We start from the raw sequence: 26,347 nt of genomic DNA on the forward strand, positions 1-26,347 counted from the left end.
CACAAGTTGACCCCCCCCACTCTCCAGGGACCCCCGGGATGAAAGGACAATGGGCTTTGGTCCCCTGCGGTACGGGCAGTGGACACTGCCCCTGAAGTTCACGATTAGGGTTTACTCAGCCATACAAAGGGGCCCCATACCTCCTCGAAGACAGATAGACGGTCTTTTGCTTCATGCTTTCACAGGCTGGGTCAGTTTGCCTGTGGGAGAAGACTTCAGTGGGATTTAGATTGGAAGGTCAAATGTTTTAGGATAGAAGGAAACATGGACTGACATTGAATCAGGTAATATGGGTGTGAAGTAAGCCTGTTATAGAACTCATGTGCATTTTAGTGATTACCCACATGCAGTGACATGCCAAGGAATGCAAGTACAAGAACACATTTATGTTGATGGTTTCTTATGTGTAAGTAGAGGCTTGTGCCCTAGAGATAACATGAACAGTGAAAGTTGTCAGAATTTCATTGGTGTTGTTTGGCTTCATACATGTTTGTGATATATGCAGGACAGTGGTATTCCATCTCTGATATGTTAGAGATTCTGTTTTGGGGCAATCTAAACTTTCGGTCATAGTCAGTAGTATGTGATCCTGTAGGAAAGTGGCTCTATATATACTGTTCCCAAATAGGTACAGTGTGTATAGAGTCCACAGTCCCCAGGTGGTCTCACACACTCAACATCTGAACTCTAGGCCAATGGTTTGTATAAAAATATATGGTTGTTTATTTTAGAACCAACAATAGGTATTAAAATATACTTTCTCAGAATGAGATGCTTTAGTTAAATACTGTTGCAATATGCAATTGACTTTGGTAGGTAATAGTTACAGTTGGTTGCAATAGGCAACACAATTTCAAACACAATAATACATTGAGCTCAATGGGAATTTTAAGTTATATGCAATTGATTACTTTCAGGATTACTTTTCTAACTCCAGGGCTGGATCCTAGATTCAGTCCTGGGACAGTTCTTGGAAACAAGTGAGTAAATTTGGTTCAGTTACTGTTGTGATTTTTAAGCAATATTTTGCTATTTTAAAAGTTGACACGTAGAAACTTTTTCTGATCAAATTACCAATGTTATCCTATGGAAGGAAATTCATTTAGCAGGTAAGTGGGGTTATGGTTACTTTTTCTAGGTCAGTGTTGGATCCTGGATCCAGCACTAGTGTACCACCTGTAAGCAGTTGAGAAACTGCGTTTAAGTTATACAGGCGATTTTTAAGGAATATTTATAAGTTTGCAAAATCGACAGAAGTCATTTCATAGAAAAACAGTCAATGGTTCCCTATGGAAGAAAATTCAAGTTACGGGTAAAGTATGTTCTCGTTACTTTTGTAATCCAGGGCTGGGCTCCTAGGCTCAGTACTGGGACCTCTATCTAAAACAGGTAAGTAATTACGTTTTCACAGTTGGTACGATTTTTAAAGAATATTTGTAGTTTGCAAAAATCGTCAAACAGTCAATGATTTCCTATGGAAGAAAATTGAGTTAGTGGTAAGTATGGTTGTGAGTACTTTTCAGGGTCAGTGCTGGGCACCAAGATCCAGCACTGGGATCTGTCCTAATAGCAGGTGGGTATTTCCGTTTTCGTTACTCGGTTGATTTGAGGTGATTATTTTAAGTTTTAGAAACTCCACACTTAGAAGAAATTTCAAACGAAACCAGTTAATGTTACCCTATGGAAGAAAAGTGAGTTATCGGCTTTTGGGTAAGTACTCGACTGGCAGAGTTAAGGTTCTGGGCACAGACTCAGGGGTCTCCCAGGGTCAGGTAGGTACAGTTGTTACACCCTCAGCGGCACTGGGGCGGCCGGGTGCAGTGTGTTTTAGGCCCAATGTTATCCTATGGGAGGCAGGGGGCCCTTGGTTGGTGGCTGCTGACTAGCAGGCCACGTGGCTGTGGGAGCTGGGCTCCGGGTCACTTGCTCAGGGCAAATGGGGATGTAGGTAGGAGTAGAAGTTACACTGCCAGGGCCACTCGGGCGGCTGGGTGCAGGGTGCTTTTGAGCCTTCGGGCGCTCAATGGATTGCTATGGAGAAGCTCAAGGACGAACAAAGGCTGCTAGCTCGGGGACGAAGATTCTTCAGGTGCCACCACCACTTTGAGAGGTAAGTTGGGTAGTTGGAGGATAGGTAGGTACCCAGGAGTCGGGCACAGGGGCCCGCAGGGCGCCGGATGCAGGGATGCCTTTTGGTGTCGGGAAATCTTACCCTCTGTTGATCGCGGTTGGGGGGGGCCCTGGTTCTGAGGCTGCAGGCGTCGTCAGGAGCGTCGAGGTGGGTCCCTGGGTGCCGGATTCAGGGTCACAGTCGCCGGGGGGACGTCCTCGGGGTCTTTGTCCACTCCAGCACAGGCCAGGCTTGGCAGGTGCAGAGTGTGCAGGGTTCGCAGTTCCGGGGTGATGCCAGGGGTTGGATACTTGCTTTGAGCAGAGCCACTGCTCATGGGAGTCCCAGATGCTTAGAGTCACAAGGTAGCCAGGTCCTCCGGTGTTTGTGAGGTTATTGGCCACAGGATGTGCCGGGATTTAGCAGGAGCAGGTTCGAGGGTCGACAGGCCGGTAGGGCTGGGGCCAAAGCAGTTGGTGTCTTCCTCTTCTTAGCAGCTGCACGGCAGGTCTTCTTTCTTCTTGTTCTTCTTTGCTTTTTCGGAATCTGGAATCTGAGGAAGGAAGGTTCAGGGTGCCCCTAAATACTAGATTTAGGAGCGTCATAGGTAGGTAAAGGGCAGGGACCAATGGGTCCATGCCCTGGGGTGGGTACACCCCCTATCCTGCCACTCTCCTGTGGGAGTGGGGCAGTAGCCTAGTCCTGATTGGGTAGGGCTTCCCATCTTCAAGATGGTGAGAGTCCGGAGATGTGCTTCACCTCTCCTCTCCCACCTGAGGGGTGGGGTTGGCAGAGGCTGGCACATCCCCTGTCCTTACTTGGGGTTTCCGACCAGTCTTACCGCCGGAGTGGGGATCAGAACCGGTGAGGGCCAGTTGCTGAGTACAGCAAGTGGCCTGGAGAAGCTCACAAAGGCGGCATGCCTTTGAAGCTTCCCCCTGCCCATCCTGGGGGAGGAGACCTAGCACCTCGCCCAGGATGTGCATTGTTGCAGGCCCAGGAGAGTTGGGGCTCTCCACCCAGGGGCCCAGCAACATGTCTGCTGTGTGGCAGCCTAGGCAGCCTCTCAAACAAGACGTGGATTGTAGGTTAGGTTTCAGGGGGCATCTCTAAGGTGCCCTCTGTATTGCTTTGTACATTAAATCCCACACTGGCATCAGTGCAGGTTTAATGTGCTGAGAAGTTTGATACCAAACTTCTCAGTCTTCAGTGTTGCCATTATGATGCTATGGAGTTCGTGTTTGACGAGCTCCCAGCACCATATACTCTTAAATGGCAGCACTGCACTTACAGTGCCGAGGAATGGACCTGGGTACTGTAGGGGCACAGGGCTCATGCTCCTGTGCCCACACCACTGGCATAGGGCACCCAGCTAGAGGTGTGGCTGATGTATGCCAGGGCAGTGTAGGTTGTGGGCATGACACACAGGGATGTGTGCCATGTCGACTCTTTGTTTTGTCTTGTACCGAGACACTCAGCCTGCAAGGGCAGTGTGTTTGTGTTAGGGTACAGGGCCTCTAAGAGTGGCACAATAAGTGCTGCAGCCCTTAGATGCCTTCCCTGGTCACAATGCCCTGGGTACCTAGGGTATCATTTACCAGGGGCTGACATGTGGCCAGTGTCTGCCAATTTGGGTTTTAGGTTTTAGGGAAGGAACTTAGGCCCTGGGCACCTGATTGGCAGGAGTCCAGGGCACACTCAGTCAAAGTACAGTCAGGAATTCAGCAAAAAGTGGGGGAATTCCATGCAAGAAAGATGGCACTTTCTCACACAACCCCCCCAAACGAAAGGTGATGAGACTAACCTTGCCCTATGGAGTCTTCATTGTCTTAAGTGGAAGAACCTGGAAAGTCCATCAGCATTGGCATGGGCAGTTCCTGGTCTGTGTTCCACTTCAAAGTCCATTCCCTGTAGGGAGATGGACCACCTTAGTAGTTTTGGATTTTACCCTTTCATCTTCATTAGCCATCTGAGAGGTCTGTGATCAGTTTGAACCAGGAAGTGAGTACCAAACAAGTATGACCTCAACTTCTTCTGGGACCAAACCACAGCAAAGGCCTCCCTCTCAATGGCACTCCAACGCTGCTCTCTGTGGAGTAGCCTCCTGCTTATAACAGCAACAGGTTGGTCTTGGCCTTCATCATTGGTCTGGGATAGGACCGCTCCTATCCCTAGCTCAGAGGCATAAGTATGCACTATGAACTGCTTGGCATAGACTGGAGCTTTTCGAATTGGTGCTGAGCACATTGCTTCTTTCAGGGTGTCAAAAGCCTTTTGGCAACTAACTGTCCAATTAACCTTCTTGGGCATCTTCTTGGAGGTGAGTTCTGTGAGGGGAGTCACAATGGACCCATATCCCTTCACAAACCTCCTGTAGTACCCAGTGAAGCCAAGGAATGCCCTGACTTGGGTCTGGGATGTTGTAGCTACCCAGTCCATGATGACCTGGATCTTGGGTTGTAAGGGTTGAACCTGGCCTCCACCTACAAGGTGGCCCAATTATACCACAGTGCCCTGCTCTATCTGGCATTTGGATGCCCTGATAGTGAGGCATGCATTTTGCAGAGCCTCTAAAGCCTTCCCAAGGTGGATCAGGCGATCCTGCCAGATGGAGCTAAAGACAGCAGTATCATCAAGATAAGCTGCACTAAAGGATTCCAACCCAGCCAGGACATGGTTCACCAACCTCTGGAAGGTGGCAGGGGCATTCTTTAACCCAAAAGGCATCACAGTAAACTGGTAATGCCCATCAGGTGTGGAGAATGCTGTTATCTCTTTTGCTCCTGGGGCCATGCCAATCTGCCAGTACCCTGCAGTTAAGTCAAAGGTACTGAGGAACTTGGCTGCCCCCCAATTTATCTATCAGTTCATCTGCTCTTGGTATAGGGTGAGCATCTGTCTTGGTGACAGAGTTGAACCCTCTATAGTCCACACAGAACCTCATCTCTCTCTTTCCACCCTGTTGATGAGGTTTGGGGACCAGAACCACTGAGCTAGCCCAGGGGCTCTCAGAGGGTTCAATGATCCCTAACTCCAGCATCTTGCTGACTTCAGCTTTGATGCTTTCCTTGACTTGGTCTGACTGCCGATAGATCTTGTTTTTGACAGGTACACTGTCACCAGTGTCCACATCATGGGTACACCATTTTCTCAGACCAGGGGTCGGGAAAAAGAGGCTAGCATACTGTTGCAAGACTTGCTTGCAGTCAGTCTGCTGTTGGGCAGAGAGGGTGTCTGAGAAGCCTACACCATCCACTGACCCATCTTGTGGGCTGTAGGAGAGGAGATCAGGGAGAGGTTCACTCTCTGCTTCCTGTTCCTCATCAGTCACCATCAGCATGGTGATGTCAGCCCTGTCATTGTAGAGTTTAAGGCGGTCCACATGGATAACCCTTATGGGTGTCCTGCTAGTGCTCAGGTCAACTAAGTAGGTGACCTCACTCTTTTTTTCTAGGATAGGGTAAGGGCTACTCCATCTATCTTGGAGTGCCCTTGGTGCCACTGGCTCCAAAACCCACACCTGTTGCCCAGGTTGAAATTCAACTAGTGCAGCTTTTTGGTCATACCAGTGCTTCTGAAGCTCCTGGCTGGCCTCAAGATTTTTGGATGCTTTTTCCATGTACTCAGCCATTCTGGACCTTAGGCCAAGCACATAGTCCACTATGTCTTGTTTGGGCTCTTGAAGAGGCCTCTCCCAGCCCTCTTTTACAAACAAAGTGGTCCCCTGACAGGATGACAAAAAAGAAGTTCAAAGGGTGAGAAACCTACTCCCTTCTGTGGCACTTCTCTTTAAGCGAAAAGCAAGCATGGCAACAGGACATCCCATATCCTTTTGAGTTTTTCAGGGAGTCCCATGATCATGCCTTTCAATATCTTGTTGAATCTCTCCACAAGGCCATTGGTTTGTGGATGGTAGGGTGTAGTAAACTTGTACTGCACTCCACACTCCTTCCACATGTGACAGGTAAGCAGACATGAAGTTGGAACCTCTGTCTGAAACCACCTCCTTAGGTGAACATACCCAGGAGGGTAATAGTCCTAAGTGGAATTGCTTCAGGGTACCTAGTAGCATGATCCACTACTACTAGACTGAATTTGTTCCCTGAGGCTGTGGGAGGTTCAAGTGGACCCACAATGTCCACACCTACCCTTTCAAAGGGCATCCCCACCACTGGTAGTGGGATAAGGGGGGCCTTTGGGTGGCCACCTGTCTTGCCACTGGCTTGACAAGTAACACAGGAGCTGACAAACTCCTTCACCTTTTGGTGCATCTGGGGCGAGTAAAAGTGACTAACTAACCTTTCCCAAGTTTTGGTTTGCCCCAGATGTCCAGCTAGGGGGATGTCATGAGCCAAAGTTAGGAGGAACTCCCTGTACTTCTGTGGCACTACCACTCTCCTGGTGGTGCCAGGAGTGGGGTCTCTTGCCTCAGCATACAATAATCCCTCTTCCCAATAAGCTCTGTGGGTACCACCAACATCTCCCTGTGCTTCTGAAACAGCCTGCTGCCTCAGGCTTTCAAGAGTAGGACAGTCTTGCTGACCCTGGCACAACTCTTCCCTAGGGGGTCCCCCTGGGCCCAAGAGTTCAACCTGGTAAGGGTCAAGCTCCATGGGCTCAGTTCCCTCAGGGGTATCCAAGTCCTCTCCCTGTGGAGAGGGGTCCTGAGTGGTCTGCTGTACAGAAGCTGGCTCCCCAGTCTTCTTACCTTTTCTCATGGTTGGTTGGGCCATTATTTCAGGCTCCAGACCTACTTACCCTTCCTCTTGCTCTGTGCTCTGGTTTGCACACACGCCAATTCAGGGATGCCCAGCATGGCTGCATGGGCCTTTAGCTCTGAGGTTTCCAGATCATTTTCTAGCAGACATGCAGCTGGCAACTTTGGAGAGACCACTACCTGCTTCAGGCCAGTAACCACCCCCCAGCCTGTCACCATGGCCATGGGATGACTAGTGGTGACACTGTCAGCATTGGTGACTGGGTAAGACTTCCCAATAAAATATTGCTCAGGGGAAACCAGTGTGTCTCTCACCATAGTGACACTGGCACCTGTATCCCCCAGAGCTTCTACCCTAGTTCCATTCACCCAGGGGTATTGCAAATATTTCTTTAGGTTGGGTGGCCACACAGCTACAGTGGCAAATTCCACCTTCCCCAGTGAGACTAGGCTTGCCTCAGTGTATCCCCAGATTTGCTCAGGGCACACTTCTGATCCCATCTGTAGACTTGCTGCCCCAGGAGTAGCTGTACTTTGTGCCTTAGGGGCTTTGTTGTGGGGGCAAGATTTATCTACAGTTAGGTGTCCTGACCTCTTACAGTTATTACACCAGGCCTTTAAGGGATCAAAGTTCTTCCCCCTATAGGGTTGAAGCACATAGGGAGTAGTTTGGGTCCCACCCCCCTGAACAGGTTTTTTGGGCCCTTGGGAAGACACAGACTTTTTATCTTGGGGATTCTCACCACCCTTCCCCTGGGGAGGTTTTGTGACCACCTTCTTCTGGTCACCCCCAGTGGCTGTCCTTGTCACCCTAGTCTTGACCCAGTGGTCTGCCTTCTTTCCCAATTCTTGGGGAGAAATTAGACCTAGGTCTACCAAATGCTGATGTAACTTTTCATTAGTGCAATTACTCAATATGTGTTCCTTCATGAACAAATTCTACAATCCAGTAAAATCATGCACAGCATGTCCAGCTAACCAACCATCCAGTGTCTTTACTGAGAAGTCTACAAAGTCAATCCAGGACTGGGTCTGGGTTTTGTGAGCCCCCTTGAATCTAATTCTATACTCCTCAGTAGTGAATCCAAATCTCTCAATCAGAGTCTTCCTCATGAGGTCATAGAACCCTGCATCTGGCCCAGATAGGGTCAAAAGCCTGTCTCTGCAGTTACCAGAGAACAGTTCCCACAGGAGTTCCCCCCAGAGAGGTTTCTTTACTCTTCTTATTTCACAAGCCCTCTCAAAGGCTGTGAACCATTTGGTGATGTCATCACCTTCCTCAAATTTAGGGACGATCCCTTTGGGTATTTTAGGATCAGAAGTTTCCTCCCTATCCTTGTTTTTATTATTTCTGCCACCATTGATGGGTGCTAAACCCATATCTCTCCTTTCTTTTTCTAGAGCCAGGAGCCTGGACTCTAGATCTAACCTCTTGGCCAGCTTTGCTAAAAAGCTGTCCTCTTCACTGGTGGGTCCCTGTTAGAAATGGGGGTCTCTGGTTGGCAGTGGATGGCCACTGTCCAAGCAGGGACCCTTCTGTCTAAGTCATAGTGAAGGGTTGCACCCCTTTGACAACCCCTGCTCCACCCTGTGGTAATGTAGCACAAGCAGTTAGGCTAATCTCAGAGGCAGTGTGTTAAGCGTCTATGACCATACACGGTAATACAGTGAGGAACACTACAAAGGGACACAACACAGGTAGTTATTAAAAATAGTTATCTTTATATATAGGCTTATCACAAGACCAAAAAACGAGAAAGCCACAATACTGTATAAAAAGAATTCTCTCTGGATGCTGCAAAAATAGTTCTAATGGGGAATGCAAAGTTCAGGGCAATGGTCTCTGCAACCCTTTTACTCACAGTTCTGGGGTGTTGTTGACAATAATCCACAAAAATGCCGCTACGGCGGGTTAGCGATGTTTTTCCTCACGCATTTGGTCGTGGCCGCTCGCTAACGGGTGTTAGCGACAATTTTGGGGACCGCAACCGGGTGGGGCGATGATCAGGCCAGCGAGCCCTCAGCGGCAGCGATGCGACGATTTTCCTGACGCTCCGCGGCTGTAGCGATAATTTTTAGGCCTGCAAACGTGCGGGGCGATGGTCAGGCCAGCGAGCCCTCGGCGGCAGCAGTGCGATGAATTTCTTGACGCTCCTCGGCTGCGGCGGCTCGCTAACAGGCCTTAGCGACGAAATGAAGTCTACTGGTCCTGAGACTTCAGTCAGGAGGCTAGTTCTCCCTCTAGCCCTTGGGTGATTGCAGGTTCTAGATTAAAAAGTTCTCTTACAGCTCCTTTTCCCTCCTATTTCCAGTCCAATGAAAACTACTGCAGGCCAATCCAGGGAACAGCACACAACACCAGGACAGTCCTCTCCTGCAGCTTCCTTCAGTTCCACGGACAGAGGTTGGTCTTGAGATCCAGGGGCAATACAAATTGTAGGGGTTTCAGCACAGATATTTATACCCCAAAAATCTTTGTTCTCAGAAGCTACAAGTCACTGAACCCAGCCAGAACCAGTTCTGCCCAGCCCTGGAGCACTTTGTTTACCAGTCTGCATCCTTCCTTTCAGAAAGAGGGGGTCTGCCCCCAGACACACAGTGGGAGGTGGAGCCAGCATTCACCTTGCCAGGCACATCCCTATTCAACTGCAGGAGCTACCCCTCCCCTCACTCCAAGGCAGATCTCTCTATTCAACCCAGGTCTGACTCAGCCTGCCCTGTCCCTCCAAAACCAGACAGCCAATACACCTAACAGCAGAGCACACTGGAAGGCTTAGGCAAGAAAATACCTACTTTCTAAAAGTGGTATTTTCAAACACAGAATATAAAAATAAACTTCACTAAAAGATGTATTTTAATCTTCTGAGCTCAGGCATGCTAAATTCGTTTTTTCACCATGTTCTATGGGTCAGTTAGGACTATAGAATGTAATAGCCAAACCTCCCATTCTGGCCTATGGCGAACAGGTAGCCTTACAGTAGTGAAAAACGAAATTGGGTGTAATTCACTACCAGGACATGCTACACACATCAGAGCATGTCCTACCTTACACATACAATGCACCCTACTATAGGGATGGCTTACATGATGCCAAGGGAAGGTTCAGGGGCTGGGAAGTGGGTGCACTTCACAGCCAAGATGGCAGTTCTAGACTGCACACAGACACTGCAATGGCAGGTCTGAGACATACTTTACAAGCTGCTTTGTGGGTGGCGCAAATCAGTGCTGCAAGCCCACCAGCAGCATTTGGTTTACCAGCCCTGGGCACACACAGGCCACATTACTAGGGACTAACAGGTAGACCAAATAAGCCAATCAGGGATACACCAATTCATATGTCATCTTTATACAGGGAGCATCCGCGCAGCGACACTGAATGGCAGTGGCGCAGCGCCCAGAGCATCTATCACCAAAAAAACAGAGGAGGCACAGCGAAAAAAATGGAAGGGAGACTCACGCCAATGGTGTTAGGTCTAACAGTCCCCTAGTGAACTCTCTGGTACCTGGTTCACCTGTGTGATCCCTAGGTTCCCAGCTGCTGATTCTTGGATTCAAGGGTATGGGGGCCCTTTCCTCCCTAAGGATTAAGAGAGGGGAGTTATTATCCTCCTCCTCTTCTTCCCTTTCCCCATCTGACTGGCCATCACCATGTTCAGATGGATGGTCCTTAGCATACTCAGCCAAGAGCTCTTGGAGCCCTAGTTTGGTTGGATGCAGGCCCATTGGTACATATTTTTATTTTTTGTAAATCTTTTTATTGTTTTCAGACAACAAAACATAAACAGGTCACACAAGACAGGTTTCTTTCATGCAGTGTATCTAGGGTGGCGCAGCACCGGAAGCTTATGAAGACAGCCCAGAGACCAAGCTAGTAGCCCGAGCCGGCCCATTGGTACATTTTTAAGTTTGCATAGGGACCTCAATTCCTTGAAAGACAAGTGTAAGTAAGGTGTGAGGTCGAGCTCCTCCACCAGGTCCTGCATGGTATTATTTTCACTAATGGCTGGGTTTATTTGATTCTAAAATTCTAATGGGATTTAAGCAAGGCCCTGACAAGACTTTTAGTATTTTGGAAAAGACCAATCAGAATTCTAAAGGCAATTTTAAGAGTTCTGTCGTGTGATCAGATGGTAACCAAGTAATCCAACAAATGCAAGTTTGTATCCCACCGCTGATCCACCAATGTAGGAAAGTGGCTCTATATATACTGTTCCCAAATAGGTACAGTGTGTATAGAGTCCACAGTCCCCGGAGGTTTGGCAGAGGCTAAAGTTAGATATAACCCTACTCTCTAAAGTGGTAGCTTGGTCGAGCAGTAAGGCAGTATCATAGGACAGTGCGCATTTGTTCTACACACTCAGTCAGCAAATGGTCTAACACACTCAAGAACTGAACTCTAGGCTAATGGTTTGTATACAAATATATGGTTGTTTTATTTTAGAACCAACAATAGGTATTAAAATATACTTTCTCAGAATGAGATGCTTTAGTTAAATACTTTTGCAATATGCAATTGACTTTGGTAGGTAATAGTTACAGTTGGTTGCCAAAGGCAACACAATTTCAAACACAATAATACATTGAGCTCAATGGGAATTTTAAGTTATATGCAATTGATTACTTTCAGGATTACTTTTCTATCTTCAGGACTGGATCCTAGATTCTGTCCTGGGAAAGATCTTGGAAACAAGTGAGTAATTTCGGTTCAGTTACTGTTGTGATTTTTAAGCAATATTTTTCTATTTTAAAAGTTGACACTTGGAAACTTTTTCTGATCAAATTACCAATGTTATCCTATGGAAGGTAATTCACTTAGCAGGTAAGGGGTTATGGTTACTTTTTCTATGTCAGTGTTGGATCCTGGATCCAGCACTAGTGAACCACCTGTAAGCAGTTGAGAAACTGCGTTTAAGTTATACAGGCGATTTTTAAGGAATATTTATAAGTTTGCAAAATCGACAGAAGACATTTCATAGAAAAACAGTCAATGGTTCTCTATGGAAGAAAATTCAAGTTACGGGTAAAGTATTTTCTCGTTACTTTTGTAATCCAGGGATGGGCTCCTAGGCTCAGTACTGGGACCTCTATCTAAAACAGGTAAGTAATTACGTTTTCACAGTTGGTACGATTTTTAAAGAATATTTGTAGTTTGCAAAAATCGACACTTAGAAGAAAATTCACAGAAAAATAGTCAATGATTTCCTATGGAAGAAAATTGGGTTAGTGGTAAGTACGGTTGTGAGTACTTTTCAGGGTCAGTGCTCTGCACCAAGATCCAGCACTGGGATCTCTCCTAATAGCAGGTGAGTATTTCCGTTTTCGTTACTCGGTTGATTTTATGGTTTAAATCTTTTATTGATTTTCAAACAGAGAAAAGGAGAACAAGACCCCTGCTCCCTAAAGATAGTGCGATACAGACAGCAAGTGTCACCAATGGTAGCATTACTGGGTAATATGCATGGAGCGGGTCTGCGGAAGAAAACACTCAGAAGGAGCGAAAGAAACAGTAACATATACAACACATCCACACTCCCACCCCCCCGCCCCCTGTCCACAAAACAAAAAGTATAGGAGGAAAGGGAAAAAAGGGGAAACGCTAAATGCATGGGGAGTCATCATGGCCGTTTTGAATTACACGCCTGTGGAATTTGCGTGTCTGCTAGGCGGAGAAGCCTGAGGTACCGAGGGCATGTCAGCTCCCGGAATTCCGTTGTGAGCAGGGTCAGGAAGGAACGCCACAACTTTGGGAATTCATCCCCCTTGCCCGCCAGTGTGAGGGATAGCTTCTCCATACTCAGTACCATCCAGAGTCTCTGCAGCCAACCCAAATGTGGGGGGGTCTGGGGAGAGCGCCAATGCGCCAGTATGTTCTGGGTAGCCGCCCCTAGGGCAATGGCGATTAGACGACCCCTCCGGGATTTCAAGGGATAGGTTATCGGATTGGGTAGACCTAGAAGGATGTACGCCGGAAAGCGCGGGAGTTGTATGTCAAGATGAGAATATGTCATCAAGGATTGGTGTCCAATATGGTTGGATGCGGTCACAACTCCACAAAAGGTGCTCTAGGGTGCCCACCTCCCCGCAACCTCTCCAGCACAGAGCGCTAAGATGGGAGTCAAAATGGTGAAGGCGCTCTGGTGTATAATACCAATAGGTGGCCACCTTGGTTAGTGTCTCAGTAAGGCCAGAATGATATGCGGATTGTCGGGCCATATAGTATATGTCGTCCCATTCTTTGTGGGATAGTGTCCTGCCCAACTCCCGCTCCCAACGTGCCCGCCATGCATTATATGTAAGTGTAGTAGTTGTTAATAAGTGTTTATAAGGGTCCGAAATTAGATTTTTATCGGAGAATCGGGTACCCAGCCACTTCTCGTATGGGGTTAAGAAACACTGAGCGCCAGGTTTAACTTGCGGCAGAAGTGCCCAATGCCTGAGTTGTAAATAGGGCAGGCGCTCCGTCTCTGGGATACCGTAGTGTGTTTTGAGTTGTGGGAACGGGATGATGCCATCTAGGTCAAACAGATGTCCCAGGGAACGACATGGGGTGGGGCGCTAGTTTGTGAAGGCCTTAGGGTCCACGCCTGGGTGGAAATCAGGGTTATTAAACAGTGGTGTTAGGGGGGAGGTAAATTATGTCAGCTCTTGAGTGGTAGCGGTGCGGTCCCAGGCCTCCATAATCGTACTCGTGATGTAGGACGCGTAGAGATTAGGTGGTCTATGCGTCTTCCGAAGGAAGGGGATACCCTGCAGGGGCATGGCCGCGACCGCTTGGTCTTGGAATAGCCAGTGTTTTTCAGATTCCAGGTGGTTCCATTCCACCAAATAGCAGAGCTGCGCAGCGTAGAAATAGAGTTGCAGGTCAGGTATTCCCATGCCTCTCCGCTCCGGAGGCAGGACCGCGATTGCGTGCTTGAACCGTGGTTTGCGGCCTTGCCATATGAATTATGCCAGGTCCGACTGGGTTTGCTGAATCCAGCCAGTAGGGGGGCGTAGAGGGAGGGTCTGGAAAAGGTAAAGAATCTGGGGGAGAATTGTCATTTTAGTGGCCGCTATTCTGCCCAACCAGGAGAGGGGATGGTGTTTCCATTTGCCCAATTCTCTACGAATGTGGGTGCGGAGCCTGTCATAGTTAGCAGTGACAGTGGCTTGTATGGTGGAACCTAATTGCACCCCTAGGTAGGGGATCGTGGTGGCTGACCACTGGATAGGGTGTTCTTCCTGTATGTGGGCTAGCGTTGTCGGAGAGAGGGAGATATTAAGGACTGTCGATTTGTCCATGTTAATTTTAAAACCCGAAGCCTGTGCGAAACAGTGTAATTCGACAAAGAGAGCCCGCAGTGCCTGGATAGGGCTAGTAAGGGAGAGCAAGATGTCATCCGTGTATAAGCTGATCGTGTGTACATCCCCACCGAATTTGATCCCGGTGATGAGGGGGTGGTGTCGGACTCTCAACGCCAGTGACTCCATATAGAGCGCAAAAAGGAGGGGCGAGAGGGGGCACCCCTGTCTAGTACCTCTGACTATGGGGAATCGGGATGATTTCTGACCATTTACTCGGAGTGTGGCTTGGGGCGATCGATAGCAATTGAGGATGCGGGTGCGCAATTTCTCTCCGAATCCGAATCTCTGTAGAACTGCGTCGATAGCCAACAACATATATTCCCCTTGTGTGCGAGACGTTTTTCAATAAGGTGCAGGACTCTCTTTGTGTTATCACTTGTTTGCCATTGGGATATGAAGCCTGCTTGGTCTGGCTCCACCAATTGGGGCATGTAGGGCGCCAGTCGGATCGCAAGTATGCTCGTATAGAGTTTAATATCCTATGTTTAGGAGGGAGATCGGCCTATACGCACTGCAGAGAGTTTTGTCCTTTCCGGGTTTGGGGATGACTACAATCGATGCTTCTAACATTTCCTCAGGGATAGCTCCGGTTTGTGTAAGAGTGTTAAATAGGTCCCGCAGTAGGGGGGCCACCTGGTTGCAAAAGGTAAAGGCTGCTGAATAGCCATCCGGGCCAGGCGATTTACCAAGTAGGAGATCGCCGCAATAACTTCTTCTGTCCCTATATCTCTATCTAAATGGGCGGCCTGTGCTGGGTTAAGAGCGGGTACCTGTGCAGCATCTAAGTATTCGTACTCGGTTGATTTTAGGTGAATATTTTAAGTTTTAGAAACTCCACACTTAAAAGAAATTTCAGTCAATGTTACCCTATGGAAGAAAAGTGAGTTATCGGCTTTTGGGTAAGTACTCGACTGGCAGAGTTAAGGTTCAGGGCACAACCTCAGGGGTCTCCCAGGGTCAGGTAGGTACAGTTGTTACACTCTCAGCAGCACTGGGGCGGGCGGGTGCAGAGTGAGTTAGGCCCAATGTTATCCTATGGGAGGTCGGGGGCCCTTGGTTGGTGGCTACTGACTAGCAGGCCATGCGGCTGTGGGAGCTGGGCTCCGGGTCACTTGCTCAGGGCAAATGGGGAAGTAGGTAGGAGTAGAAGTTACACTGCCAGGGCCACTCGGACGGCTGGGTGCAGGGTGCTTTTGAGCCTTCGGGTGCTCAATGGATTGCTATGGAGAAGCTCAAGGACAAACAAAGGCTGCTAGCTCGGGGACGAAGATTCTTCAGGTGCCACCACCACTTTGAGAGGTAAGTTGGGTAGTTGGAGGATAGGTAGGTACCCAGGAGTCGGGCACAGGAGCCCGCAGGGCGCCGGATGCAGGGATGCCTTTTGGTGTCGGGAAATCTTACCCTCTGTTGATCGCGGTTGGGGGGGCCCAGGTTCTGAGGCTGGAGGCGTCATCAGGAGCGTCAAGGTGGGTCCTTGGGTGCCGGATTCAGGATCACAGTCGCCGGGGGGACGTCCTCGGAGTCTTTGTCCACTCCAGCACAGGCCAGGCTTGACGGGTGCAGAGTGTGCAGGGTTCGCGGTTCCGGGCTGATGCCAGGGGTTGGCTACTTGCTTTGAGCAGAGCCACTGCTCATGGGAGTCCCAGATGCTTAGAGTCACAAGGTAGCCAGGTACTCCGGGGTTTGTGAAGTTGCTGGCCACAGGAGGTGCCGGGATTTAGCAGGTTCGAGGGTCGACAGGCCGGTAGGGATGGGGCCAAAGCAGTTGGTGTCTTCCTCTTCTTAGCTGCTGTATGGCAGGTCTTCTTTCTTCTTGTACTTTGCCTTTTCGGAATTTGGAATCTGAGGAAGGAAGGTTCAGGGTGCCCCTAAATGCTAGATTTAGGGGCGTTACAGGTAGGTAAAGGGCAGGGACCAATGGGTCCCTGCCCTGGGGTGGGTACACCCCCTATCCTGACACTCTCCTGTGGGAGGGGGTAGTAGCCTAGTCCTGATTGGGTAGGGCTTCCCATCTTCAAGATGGCGAGAGCCAGGAGATGTGCTTCACCTCGCCTCTCCAACCTGAGGGGTGGGGTTGGCAGAGGCTGGCACATCCCCTGTCCTTACTTGGGGTTTCCAGCCAGTCTTCCTGCCATAGTGGGGGTCAGAACCGGTGGGGACCAGTTGCTGGGTACAGCAAGTGGTCTGGAGAAGCTCACAAAGGCGGCATGCCTTTTAAGCTTCCCCCTGCCCATCCTGGGGGAGGAGACCTAGCACCTCGCCCAGGATGTGCATTGTTGCAGACCCGGAAGAGCGGAGGGCTCTCCACCCAGGGGTCCAGCAACATGTCTGCTGTGTGGCAGCCTAGGCAGCCTCTCAGACAAGACTTGGATTGTAGTTTAGGTTTCAGGGGGCATCTCTTAGATGCCCTCTGTAGTGCTTTGTACATAAAATCCCACACTGGCATCAGTGCTGGTTTAATGTGCTGAGAAGTTTGATACCGAACTTCTCAGTCGTCAGTGTTGCCATTATGGTGCTGTGGAGTTTGTGTTTGACGAGCTCCCAGCACCATATACTCTTAAATGGCAACACTGCACTTACAGGGCCCAGGAATGGACCTGGGTACTGTAGGGGCACAGGGCTCATGCTCCTGTGCCCACATCACTGTCATAGGGCACCCAGCTAGAGGGGTGGCTGATGTATGCCAGGGCAGTGTAGGTTGTGGGCATGGCACACAGGGATGTGTGCTATGTCGACTCTTTGTTTTGTCTTGTATCCAGACACTCAGCCTGCAAGGGCAGTGTGTTTGTGTTAGGGTACAGGGCCTCTAAGGGTGGCACAATAAGTGCTGCAGTCCTTAGATGCCTTCCCTGGTCACAAGGCCCTGGGTACCTAGGGTACCATTTACCAGGGGCTGACATGTGGCCAGGGTTTACCAATTTGGGTTTTAGGTTTTAGGGAAGGAACATAGGCCCTGGACTCCTGATTGGCAGGAGTCCAGGGCACACTCAGTCAAAGTACAGTCAGCAATTCAGCAAAACGTGGGGGCATACCATGCAAGAAAGATGGCACTTTCTCACAGATTCTTCTAGTTTCATGGTGTTACACAACGTCCCCCCTAACTGTTGTTAGGGAGATTTGTATTCTTATTTTGTACTTTGAGAATAAAGTAAAGAGGAGCAACATTTTCAGCACCTTTCTAAACTCCAGGTTACTTGCAGTACTATGTATATTTGCTGGGAATAGTTTTTATTGTTTGTTGCTTAGATGTACATGAGAGTACCAGGAACAGATTTCTTCGTGTATGGCAGAACAGTTAGTTATGGAGCCAATCTAGAGTGTAACATCCTTTTCTGGGAGAATTTCTTGAGTTTCAGCTGTAAAACCATTTGCCCGGTTCTGTTTATTGTCTTGTGTGGTAAGAACAATAGTTTGAAAGTAGATCTTCTGGTAGCATGCAGACAGCACAGAGCATTCAGATCTGTTGAAATGTGGGTGCAGTTTTTATGGTGCAAAGGTTTTGAGTTCTTTGTGAAGTCGTCTCAAAGTAAATATTGGTACACCATTGTATAGTCCATTGGCAAAGTACAGACTTGATAAACAATTGAGGTGGCTGCTTGGACATTCTGCAGGAATCCAATATGAGGGAAGATGCATAACAGTGTCCTCAAGTTATGGAATATGAATTAGGTGAATTTAATGTCTGTGGCATCATGGAGACGACTGATTCTATGATGATTCATAAGATCCATACTTCGTAGGAGTTTTAGCAGCAGTCATAGGTCTTCAGGCCACTTGTTAAGGAGTTGTAGCGTTTCCATTTCTTGCAAGCTAGCGATTTCTATTTTTGATGTGTTGAGTTTGAGATGAATCTGTCATCCTTTAATCGGTGACTTAGAGGCATTGAGGATTTTTAAGACATTGCTCAAAGTCATTTGATTTATCCATTTTGAGGATTATATGAGTATCTTCAGCATAGTTATAGCATGCAAATTTTAAAGAATTGATGAGCTCTGGGAGTTGTTTGAATCAGACACTGAACAAAAGCAGTGAGATCACTTTTCCTTTGGGAACTATTCTCTGAATGGTTTGGAGGTTAGAGATGAAGGCCGCCCTGTCTTTTGGGTTGGAGTCGAGTCAGTTAAGGACCTTCCTTTCATACCCATATCAATTAGTTTGCTCAATAAGATTTTATGGTGGTGAACACTTCTGATAGGTTCAAGAGAATAAGTGCTAGCCATTCCAGCTTTATCCACCATAGTTTTAAGGATATTCCAAATGGAGATCAAGGTGGATGCCTATTCCTAGCCAAAAGCCTGTTTGATGCTCAGATAATAAGTAATTTTCCTCCTTTGGTTTTGGAATATAGGAGAAGCTGGGCCTATCTTTCAGTTTTCCAAGGAATTCCCTATTAGAAATGGGTCTGTAGTTGGAGTCTGTTGAGCCCGTGTTATCCTTCTTAATTAGTGGGCGTGTGCATGATGATCTAAGTTTTAAGTGAATTGCTGCTATGGTTATGGACTTGATGATATGCAGTGTTGAGATCACTGCAGAGGTTGACAGTGGGATTTTTTGAATATCATTTGGGGCAGGGGTCTGAAAGTTTGCTGGCTGGTCCTTTCAATCTTGCTAGCTTCTGTAGTTCCATGAGCTGCTGGAAAGAGAACAGAGTGGGTGTAATTTTCTCCAGTGAGCGCCCATAGTGGGAACTATACACGCCGGATGCCAAAAGTGCATGCTTCGATCTCCTTGGACCGCACATGTTTAAAGATCACATTGCCTAATAAAAACAGAGAGGAACTGTAAAGTACCAGAGTAAAACAAAAATCATGTTTGGTCATTACATACCATAGAGCCCTGAAGCACTCGTAACTGGGCGAAACACATTAGCTGTGCAAAGTCTTTTTCCCTTGCCTACTTAATGAAATTCGATTAAAGAACAGTATAAATCAAGGACAACATCTCTCGATTCATTTGGCAGACACATATTGCTTGTCTTAAAGTTGCCTCTCAATTGTGTGCTCTAAAAGCTCCCATAGTGGGGTTGTTGAAAATGTCTTAAATAGGTAAACATCTAGCACTTGTCTTTAAAAAAGATTTTAGAGATGAGATGATTGCCTATTTACCAAAAAGGCTGAATTGTAACATTCAGATTATTCTGTAGTTCCTTCAAGGCACATTTAAGCTGAGGTAATCATATTTGAGTAGTGGGTCGTCTTTGCTTTTTTAATTATGATTTGTACACTCTATTTGTCTTTATTGGCATGTTTTGCCTAGTAGGCTCTCTGACATCTGCCATGAATGTTAAAGTGTACTTATTTGCACTTTTATGATCGAAGGATTCTTCCATTTCTTTTGTTGTCTTGACTTTCTTAGGGGATAACATGATTGATGACAGATTTCAATCTGCCATGTAGCTTATCTGCTGAGTTCATCTGGTCCATCTAGGTTTTCATTTTAGAAAGGGTTGTTTCAAGGATCGCCAAAGAGTTGTTTCCATTGTCCATATGTTTTTAAAGAAGAAAGTGAGTTGGTTAAAGGCTTTGTAAGAATATTATGATTTATCACGATGGGAAATGGTTGCTCTATTAAACTGGATCTGTTCATGTGATGTTCACTAGCTATGGATTGCAGAAGCCAGCCTCCAGTGAGTGTTAAGCTCTGAGTTAGTCCAGAGATGATTTGAAAGAGATTTAGGGAGGTTAGTCCAGATATGATGGAATTAGGCTGTGGTATGTTTGATTTGCCAAATGAAAGGTTTACCTCACTGAGGATGCAAAGTATACTATATTTGGTGGTAATGTCTGATATTTTGTGTAGAAAGGAATCCGTGAAACCTCTGTTATTGGGTGGAAGTCTGCATTGTAGTAGGAACATATATGAAAGCCTTGTGATTGGGTTGCATTTTTGGAGTAGAGATTTGTATCCTGTTGTGTGTTTACTTTCCATGTCAGTGATTGCTACGTCTTTCCTCCTTATTTTATTTGGTATTTCTGCTTGAAGCATTGGTATCTTGGTGAAATTGCCTGGTGGAGTACTGGAGGCATATCATGTGGTCAAGAGGTCTGTTATTTTGTTAGACATTACGGCACAGTAGTATTCTTTGTTCTTGGATACCAATCTGGCATTGATGAACACTCAGCTTAGGTGGAAAGCAAGGTATGTACGAGTTAGAGACGTACCCAGCAGTGATTATTGTAACTGATAACTGCTTCTATTTTTGGATTTTGGAAACAGGTCAACAGTATTTTCTTTTTGTTCTATTACGTTGCAATATTAATTAATTTTTTGGGGTATTTGACAATCTCAAAAGAGATTGGAAATGCTACGTTAATGTGTGGGAGGGTCTGTCAAATAAAGGTGAGAGTTTGCTTGGGACATCATGCCTTAAAGGGAAATTTGTTTCATTATAGCTTACAGTAATAATTTCATAAGTGAATGAATGGCTGCAAGCCTCTATTTACATTTGACAAGTGGCAATCATGTCAATGGTCTTTCCATAAAAATATTGTACAGTTCCAGAAAGTGCCTTATAGTTCATTTTGTTTTTATGTTCTAGTGCTTGATTACTTTTGTTAAATATGCATTCTGGTACTAAAGTAAAATTATTTCCAGTATCCCCAAAAGAACCCATTTTTAAAATGATGTATTACAATCTTGGCTGCTGCTAAATATATTTGCCTTTTAGCTTCTACACTTTCACGTTTTTTTACATTGGGTAAACCACCACCAATGTTTTCCTTCATTAGTGGCCTTTCAAATTTAGTGGCTAGGAAACTTGTTCAGAATATTCCTGACCTGTATAATTTTGCATGATTGACTCCATGTAACACTTGCATTGCTTTCCTTCAGATCACTGTGAATTCCGCAAAGTATTCATCAATAATTTGAATTTGATCAGAGACAGAGCAGTTGCATTGAAGTTGGATTTTCTTCATTAGAGTTTGATGGAATTAAGTTATTCCATTTCGATTATTGCTTAACTGCTGTGTATATTGTTGATATTTTCCATGGGCATTATGTGTGTTGAATTTCTTTAGCGGAGCCTCATCTCAATACAATACCATAGTGAACAGTTTTTTATATTGTTAACAAAAGTGATTTTCTTTTGTTTTTAAGAACCTTTAATTTGCTTTCTGAACAATCTTCATGTCCCATTCTTTGCACAGAAAAGTCTTTAAAATTGATGACTTTATTGAATATGTAACTTGTCCATTTGAGTTTCTTTGTGTTGATTGCCACTCTGTGTGCTTTGTTGTTGCAAAGGGAAAACCATAGGCACCCTAGACAAAGGATTGATTGAGGAACTGGTATATTTGACTTTGGTTGGTCATTCAGTGACATCTGTTCCTTCTGCCTTTCCAATAAATAATTTTTTCCTGCTTTTCCATTTTGATATTGTAACCCAGTTGAAGATAGTTGGAGTTGGTATTTCGCTCATCTCTGGGATTACCTACATATGGCTACTTCTTTCATTAAATATTACAGCATTTTGGCAAGATGTGTGGAACATTAGGACCTCCCTGCATCTGAATTTCCCCTAATCCTCCAAAGCCTTCTGTCTTTTTATGAGTAGGAGTTGTGTACTTGATATCAACATATCTAGTTCTTTCGTAGCAAGGGCTAGCAGTCATTTTTAGTGGTATCATGTGTTTGATATTTCTTTCATTTATCTGAAATCAACTTTGTGGGTGGATTTGGTATTTTTGATTCTCCGTGTGTTTTATATTCACCCTTTTCTAATCTCATCTTATCTGCGAGTTTGACCTGGGGTGTTTAAGGGCAGGTTTTGAGTTTCATAAAAGCATTTAGGTTGCTTGATAATCAAATGTGTAAATTCGTTAAGGAAAAAGTCACAATCTATACGCTGTCAAGTACCTCTAGTTATTGCAGACATTTGTCTACCTACCCTATTTAGAGTGGGCAGACAAATAGACATTTTTAACTGACCGTCACTGCCATTTAAACAATGGTGTTAAGGGACATAAAACAGAAACATATTAGAGGTCAGAGTAGTCAATCTTGCTCTCCCTTGTTCTCATACACATCATTACTGACTCAAACAGTCAACAGGATGACAAAACAAGCTGGGTGATTCTTTAAATCTCGTGCTTAAAGAAACTGTGAATATTTGTGCTGAGCAATGGCATACCGCACACTGTAGTCAGATGTTATTGAGCCAGGATTGCAAACTGTGATACAGATGGTCTAAGAGGTTTTTAATGGATTGGGCATGAGTGTTTTCTAAATTTGGAGATTCTAGAAAACTGATATAATAATTGGGATATGTCAATCACAGATGTGTATGCTGCAAAAAAACAAATGTAGAGGTTTGTTGTTAAAGACCCAGAGAAGAGCCAATTTTAAGCTTTCACTTTGAGTCCCTGGTCAATGATATTTCTTATGTAATTCTATTGGTTCTCTTTATATTTATATGTTCATTTATATTTGAAAGGTGGTATAAAGACATCCTTCTACTTTCTAGTAGCCCTTGAACACAACTGGAGGAAAACCAAGACAGCTTTTATAACCTCTCTTTTAACTGAGGAAATAAAAACTGTTCATCCCAGAGAGTGACTTCAAACTGCCTTTCAAGCCCTCCTACTTATGCACCTGTAGTATGGCAGTGCACTTCTCAACAAAATCCCAGACTCCACACCGGCTCCCCTTAAGATTATCTTGTATACTGCTGCTCATCTCAACATAGGCCAGCAGAAAAATAACCCCCATCACCCCCGGCCTGATGGAACTCTGTTGACTCCCTTTGCTGGCCTACATCATCTTCAAACCCCCTTTATCATCTACAAAGCAATCATGACCAGAACCCTGCCTAGCTGGCTGACATGTTCACAAGCCTTCAGCCACTCTTAACATACTCGAAGCCAGGACACCATCTGACTAGAGATAAAAAGTTGAAAAATATAAAACGGCAAAAGGAATTCTCTACCCAGGAATCCAGGACCATCAGGACTACCCTAATTCTGTCCTAGTTTAGAAAACAGCTGAAGACACACCTATGCCTATGTCCTAGTCCTATGGGTTACTGTAAGGAACACTCCTCCTGTTAAAAACACAAAGAACAAATCTGCTGATTAATCTAGAAATTAATTATAGGAGTACAATGGAATCAGTGATGCACATTATACTCCAACGTGACTGATTAGTAGATTCAATAGACACCCCTCTGCTCTAAATCTACCAGGCCTCTGATAGGAAATAGAAGCACGGATTCAAGTGAATGTTCAAGTCTTGTTCACATCTTTTTGAGATCTCTTTTTTTTTTTAAACCATCTGTTTATTGTTTTTTTTTTTCCAATACAAGTGCAGCAGCATACATACTACATAGTACAAAAGAGAACAGTATATGCAGTATTGTTTCGATGAGATTGTTGGCCAGAAAGAAAGCACATCCTTATTATATACAGAACTTTACAATCTTACAGTTGACGATGCAATCTCTGTTATGTCAGGAACACTAGATGCTATGTCCGGTATGTCACTATCCCTATTAATGCTATCGCTGATTTACAATTGATTATGAAACAGATTAACTCTTATAGAACAAAAAAGAAGAAAAGCAACTTCTGAGCATTTTAATATAATTACACATCTCTAACTAATGCAAAGTTTCTCTGATACGCTGTCACCCTTAAGTCGTACATGGCTTTGCGACAAAAGTGTGGAGGTCGTGGGCAGTGCCTCTTATTGCATGTTGTGTTTCCAGGTTTTACCCTTTGCTTCATGCGTGTATTTGGATAAAAAATTGGGAGTGCACTCGCGTGGGTGGAAGAAGTATGTTTGGACCAACCCTACTGGAGCCCTCTCATGCCATCTCTATTAGGTCCCTATTTCCCATAGTAAAGCTCCAGCTTGTGCATCTGGGGAGCCGGGGCAACCCCCCCAGACTCACAACTCCCCGGGAGGGCATTGGGGTTACGTATTCCCCCCGGTGCAAGGTCCCCATCAGGAGGAGCGGCTGCAGTGTCTGCATCTCCCTTCACTGTCCCGTGTAATTCATGTAGTATGGTTTCCCATTGTGGTGTTAATAGGATTTTGCGGAGCCCCCTTAATATCCTCTATATGGAGCGCAGAGGCTTCTGCTTTAGCCCAAACCATTACAGACTGGCTCCATGCCACTATCAATGGTGGCTCCAGTCTTTTCCACCGCTTTGTTATCATGCCCAGATCTAGGAAACAAGATGTTGTCCTCAATTTCTTGCTCCTAGTGTAGACATGCAGTATACATTATTCCCAGGTGTGGCCCAGTTGGCGGTCCGTTATTACCATCAGAATTTCGCATATGCGATACCAATAAGCATGTGGGGAAGGGCAGGCCCATAACATATGTAGTAAATGGGCACCAATGTGATTGCATCTAGGGCACGCCCCATCCTCTTGCCCATATATCCTGTTAATCTTTCCCGGGATAAGGTAGGCCCTTTGAATGATGTAATGTTGTATAAGTCGAAAGCATGATTTACACGGGATGTGTGCAGGGCTGAGCAGTATCTCCGACCATCCTTGTCAGTGAACGGCCTCCCTCTGTCTATTTCCCAACGTTGACTGACCGAAATCATTGATGTCGCTAGGTGTATGGGGTGTTCAGTGCTCATGTCTCCCCAGTGATTTCTAAATGTAGCCAGCATTGTGTAGTATTGTAAAAATTGTCCAGGCAGTACCCCATATGTGTCTACCAATTCCTCAAATGGGATGAATAATTCTTCGTGATAGAGATCGCCTAGTGTCTGCACTCCAGACAGCCAGGTTGATAATTCTTCTGCAGTTATTGAACTTATCCTTCTGGGTGTCCCCAGTAGTGGGAGGGCTGGTTCATGTAGAGGCATCTGCGATATACTATATATGCCACCCAGAGCATTAGTTGTTTTGGCAAATGGCTCTAGCGCACAGGTGAAACACTCGCATAATGTCTTCCTCAGTCCAGGGGGGCTCCAGACCCACTGTTTCGGAGAGCTGCATACCTGCTAGCCATTTCGCCAACCATTGCATCTGTGATGCCAGGTAGTACTGTTCCATGTTGGGGACCCCAAGGCCTCCCCTACTGACTTGGAGGCAGAGCCACGTGAGTGCCACCCGGCACCGACCACCGTTCCATATGAATTCCCGTTGTAACAAGTCTAGCTTCCGGAACTGAGATGGGACCACATATATCGGCAGATTCGCAAAATGGCATAACAGCCTAGGGAGCACCACCATTTTTATTAATGCAATATGACTCGCCACCAACAGTGGCAGCAAACGCCAGAAGGTCATCTGTGAACGCAGCACGGTCATTGCTCTACCCATGTTGCCCTCCAGGAGATCCTCCCGTGTATTGTAAACACGGATCCCAAGATAGGCGAACTTGTCCGGCTGCCAGGGTATACGGTGAGCTCGGGGTCAGTCTGTCCTAGACCAAAGGGATGCAAGCATGACTTGCTCCAGTTGACTCGCAGGCCTGAGAGTTCGGCGAAAGTCGACAGTGTACTTGTGAGCGTAGACAGGAGCGCACGCACATCTTTAAGTCTTTAAGATATATCAGTATGTCATCAGCATACAGGGATACTGCATGCGTGCCATCTCCTAAAGGGATACCCCATCCCGCACCTTGTTCCCTCAGCATTGCCACCAGAATCTACATTGGTAAGGCAAATAGGAGGAGAGACAGAGGACATCCCTGCAGGGTACCGCGGTTGATTTGTATAGGCCCGTAAATGTATGCATCCGTTTTCACTCTAGCTGTTGGCTGCGTATACAGTAGTTACACCAGTTGGAGGAATCGGCCTGCAACGCCTAGTTTAGTGAGTACCGCAAATAGATATTCCCACACAAGAGAGTCAGATGCCTTCTCCAGGTCTAATACTAGGCAGCCTGAATAGGGCCAGATCCGGGGAGCATATTCCGCATTTCTGAAATAACGACAAAGGTTTCGCGATGTACTACGTGCCGGGACAAATCCACTCTGATCAGTTCCCACCAATAGGGGAACCAGAGGAACCAACCTATCAGTGAGTACCTTAGCCAGGACCTTATAGTCTGTATTTAGTTGTGACAACGGACAGTACGTGCCAAGCTCAGTTGGATCTTTATCCGACTTGAGGAGAGACATGAGCAGCACCTCTCTCACGGATGGAGGAGGGGGACCCGCGCTAAGCGCGCTGTCGTACACATGCTGTAGATGCGGTACTCTGTGGCCGCAT

This window comes from Triturus cristatus, chromosome 8 (genome assembly GCF_964204655.1).
Source record: "Triturus cristatus chromosome 8, aTriCri1.1, whole genome shotgun sequence".
Classification (NCBI taxonomy): Eukaryota; Metazoa; Chordata; class Amphibia; order Caudata; family Salamandridae; genus Triturus; species Triturus cristatus.